The following is a 4,671-nucleotide window of genomic DNA, read 5'->3' as shown; positions in this document are numbered from 1 at the left end:
GAGGATACTATCTCATGTAGACCATTAGGATAGTCCTTGGAGTTTAAGCAACTCTGTGACTACCCTAACCCAAGAAGAGCTCAAAAATAGCACTTTATTAAGCAATTAGGTTACTATTTATGGATAAACTTTAGAATGAGCCTTTAAGCAAAGTGGTTACTCTCTTATGCTTAATAAGTAATTCGGATGCTTCCCTAAATTAGAATGAGTTCCTCTTTAGACCTTGACTTTTAAGTAATTAGGAGACCACCTTAATAACATGTATTAAGTAAGCTTATCACACACGAAAACAAATCCAAAACAAAAGAATGCTAAGAATGCTAAGAACAAAGAACCAAGGTTCTAAGACTCCAAAACAAAAGAAACCCTATTTTTCTCATGGTAAACCATGACTCAAACTACATTGCTTGGAGTGTAAGAAGTCTTCAATGCAAGTTTCAAAGTACGCCACTTGGAATATATGAAGCCTTGAGTATAAGCATTCAAATTATATCGTTTGGAATGTAGAAGGCTTGAGCATAGGTTTCTAGGCAGCGTCACTTGAAACATATGAAGCCTTAGACGTAGGTTTTAGATTGTGTCGCAAAGAATTCATTAAGCCCTTGATACATGTTTAGACTGTGTCTCTTGAAACACTTCCAGCCTTTTTAGGATCAAATTCTATTTTTTTTTTAATTTTTCATAAAACATGAGATGTTGGTATTTATTTTTAGTTCCCTAGTAGAGAAATACTTTAACTGTTTTCTTAATTTCTCCTTTCTTTTCTTTTTTGTTTTTAGTCTTTTTAAGAAAAATATGACCACTTAGGATCCATTTTCAACTTCTTTTTATGAAAGATTCATTATCTAATTTCTTAGAACATGCCATTCAATTTGGTATTTATTTTTTCTAACCCAATTAAAGACATTTGTAACAAAATTGATGGAATTTTAATTTACCATGGTTTTGACCGTTAATCATTCTTTGGCCTATTTGATTTACATATCAGGTGGGTATCCTCTAGTCAATGGGCTCCACGTTTGGGACAAATCTTATAATAAGCAATTGAAAATTCAATTTGCATACAATTGCACATATAATGAAAAGCGCCCGAGCCTAATGGATAAGGTGTCTTACTTGTGGGTTCGAGTCCCACTGTCTTTCTTTCTTTAATTGATTAATAATTATGTTTTTTTTTTTTTTTTTTGAAAGTAGGCTTAAAACTTTACCATCTTAGTTTCTTAAAATTTTGTAGGAGAGAAGATGAGACTTCAAAGAAATAGAAAAAATAAAAAAACTAATTGTAATCTTAAAAAAAATTATTTGAAGGCATTGACGACACACAAGTTACAAATTTCAGACTCGATTGTCTGTGTCCAACTCAAATCGTGACCCGCACCCTATGTGCCTGACCCAATTTGAGATTCATACCACCTTTACGCATGCGACCGCCTCTGCGCGTATGTAGTCGTACATGATATTTGTGCATATGTTGGTCCATAACCAACGAGTGATACTTCTTTTTCCATTTGTTTGACCTTTATTTGTCTGTATTTTCTTGATTTCGATATTAACCTAATTTTAATGGGAAATTATGTCCAACCAGAAGAATTTTAGAAATTTTTGGCACCTATTCTATGGAAACTCGACCTAAACATGATCACTCACATAAAGTTGTTACTACATAGATGACATGATTAATGTGTACGCAAAATATTCATATAAAATATTTCATAAAAGGTGTCGTGGGCTCCCACGTTCCTAATAAAATCTTTAAAACAATAATGCGAAAAATAAATCATGTGAAGTTTAGATAAAATATTGAAAAATAAAAACATTGACGTGAACTTACTAAGGACTACTAAATAGACATAAATTGTGTCTACCCTACCTCTAGTTCCATGGCTTTCGTCACGGCGTCACCATCCGTACCTTTGTGCCTAACCTTTACCTGAAAAATAAGAGTATTACGTGGTTTAAGTAGTTTAAGAAATACGTAGTAAGTAACTGTACATTTGGTGTCTAGAAATACAAACACATGTGACATGATAGGTTCTAATGGCATTGCCTTAGGTAGCTTTCCAGTTCCGGCAAGGTTGGATGTATAGTACTTTTCTACATACGACCGAACCACGAGCACGAGGACCCACCTGAGGGCTCATGTATTGCCTAGGCCTGTCTCAATGGACTAGCACTCGCTAATGTGCTTTCAGACACCATGAAGGGAAAGGGCCTACGTAACATTGGGACGAACATAATTGTCGTAAGTCGTAAAGTACACATTTGTATTAATCATAATAGAAAAGTATCACGATGCATATATGATGCAAAAATTCATGAGGTCTCCATGCCTTAAAATAACGACATAAATTTATAATGCAAGTCAAACCTCCAATTCCATTATAACGTAATTATGCAGACATAATTCTTATCAAATCTTTCATATACACGTCCTAACACATTATAGATTATCATCATAATAACATATTATTATACATAGTATAGTCACACTATAGTCTAGCTTATAAACATGGCATAACACAACATTGGATAGCATAACAATCATAATTATGACATGCTCAAGGGAAACACGTATGCGTTATAATATGCAATACAATTCATCCAACCAAGCAAATAATAGAGTCACTTACTTGATAGGTTTAGCAAGGGTTGTTAGTTTATCTTTGGAGCTAGTCTAATTTGGTGGTGGCTTAATGAGACATTTTGGGATTAATAAAACTTATAATATGTTGCATGAACACTTCTTTTGATCGAAGATGAAGTACGATGTTCACAAGTTTTGTAGTCAAGAATAATTGTTTAGGGATTATGCAAAGCATGTTGCTAGCTTATTCTTTAGGGAAGTAGTAAGATTACATGGAAACCCAAGAATAATTGTTAGAGATACGGATGTTAAACTTTTAAGTCACTTTTGGAATGTATTGTAGGGTAAGTTGGGTACCAAGTTGTTGTTTTCAACTACATGTCATCCTCAGACACATAGGATAGTTATTATTTCTAAGAATATTAAGTTTTGAGACAAAGTTTGCATTTGTAGAGAGAGCAATTCATAGTACCACTCATTGTTTTTTCTTTTTGAAGTTGTTTATGAATTTATTCCACTTACGCTTCTTGATTTGTTTCCTATTATTTCTAATATTTTTTTTGTGAGTGAAGCAGTAAAAGTAAGACAAATTTGATCAAAGTATTGCACAAAGAGGTGAAGGGTTGCTTCAGGAATTAACAAAGAATGAAAGAAAATTATTTTTCAACGATGACTGGCTTTGGATACATTTTCACAAAGAGCGATTCACATCTCAAAGAAAGACCAAGTTACATCAAAGGGGATGACCCTTGTCAAGTTCTTGTTCTTAAAAGAATTAATAACAATGCCTATAAAATTGATCTTCTCGGAGAAATTTCAGTATGTTCTATTTACAATGTTAATGACTTGACTCCTTTTGATGTAGGTGATAATTTTCGTGATTCGAGGACGAATCCTTTTGAAGAGAGGGAAGATGAACACGGAGCATTATATACTTTCAAATATATGTATATTCTATGTATATCGAACATTATATACTTTTGTTTTAAAATATCCTAAAAATGCATGTATAAATCATATTCAATATAACTATATTATTAAAATTTAAAAAGAAACTCATTCATGTTATAATATATGTATTTAAAAATAGTATGGAGTGTATGAATAGTTTAAAAATAGTATAAGATATTGAGGTATGAGAAATTTAAAATATATATAATATATATAAAAAAGAAACTAAAATTAGTAATGTAATAAAAGATGAATCCAATTGGAGTCAAACTTACACATGCTGATTCGCCCAAATCCAAGCTCAGACTGGACTCATGAGATTTCGGTTCTATCAACCCATGCACCAAGGAGAACTTGAATGTTGTACAAGATTTAGAAGCGGCAAGTAATATCTAAAACAAAACTTTTCTTTAGGTAATTTTTAAAATTTCTAGTTTAAAGTACATAAACATATTTTTAAAATTTTTACCAATAAATCTATATAATGACTATAATAATATTTTGGTTATAATGTATTTAAATAAAATATAATTTTAGTAGTGACATAATATTCGATGCCATAAACTTTATTTTAAAATATTTAACCATCTTTTATCATTATTTTCTTAATTTCTTTTTCATTTAAAAAGTGAACATGATTCTAAATAATGAATGATCAAGCTTTTAACTTTACTTAAAAGGAATTAATAAAATAAAAAATGAGTTAAGAAAATTAAGAAAGTTTAGGTGACCATCCCACCCTGTTATGGAATATATGTTGTAATAACAAAAATATACACAACACTTTTAACTAATTGTGTTTAAATATAACCAGGTACCACTCATTTTGGCTATATTTATGTATATATAAGAGATAGAATCCAATTAAGTTTGTAAAAAAGTGTGAACAATCTTGGAGAAGATAATGAAGTCTCTAAGCATATTCTGTTTAATCGTGTTGATTACCTTGGCATCGAACAATACAATAAAGTTTTGTTTTGCAGAATCTAAGTTACAATTACCGTTCTCTGATGGAAAGTGACTATTTTAAATGGGATGACTGCTTCAACTTTAATTGTTCATTGCAAGTCAGCAAATGACGATCTGGGAGAGCACGTACTCCGCACTGTAGATAATTACAACTGGAGTTTTAAAGA

General features: G+C 31.4%; 1 long non-coding RNA gene across 6 annotated transcripts; it reads right to left on the bottom strand.

Moving 5' to 3' along the window:
• Positions 1 to 1,258: 1,258 nt before the first annotated feature.
• LOC111475171 lies at positions 1,259 to 2,789 on the bottom strand. 6 transcript variants are annotated; one of them, XR_002716371.1, is made up of 4 exons: positions 2,631 to 2,789; positions 2,016 to 2,212; positions 1,871 to 1,930; positions 1,259 to 1,527 (listed from the first exon to the last, which is right to left on the bottom strand). It is a non-coding gene; the product is annotated as an uncharacterized LOC111475171 (long non-coding RNA). The 6 variants fall into 6 exon arrangements; XR_002716368.1 differs by having other exon boundaries at positions 1,260 to 1,554; XR_002716372.1 differs by having other exon boundaries at positions 1,260 to 1,527; positions 2,130 to 2,212.
• Between the last annotated feature and the right edge of the window lie 1,882 nt (positions 2,790 to 4,671).

This window comes from Cucurbita maxima, unplaced genomic scaffold (genome assembly GCF_002738345.1).
Source record: "Cucurbita maxima cultivar Rimu unplaced genomic scaffold, Cmax_1.0 Cma_Scf01078, whole genome shotgun sequence".
Classification (NCBI taxonomy): domain Eukaryota; kingdom Viridiplantae; phylum Streptophyta; class Magnoliopsida; order Cucurbitales; family Cucurbitaceae; genus Cucurbita; species Cucurbita maxima.
This window is presented reverse-complemented; position numbering and strand designations above follow the sequence as displayed.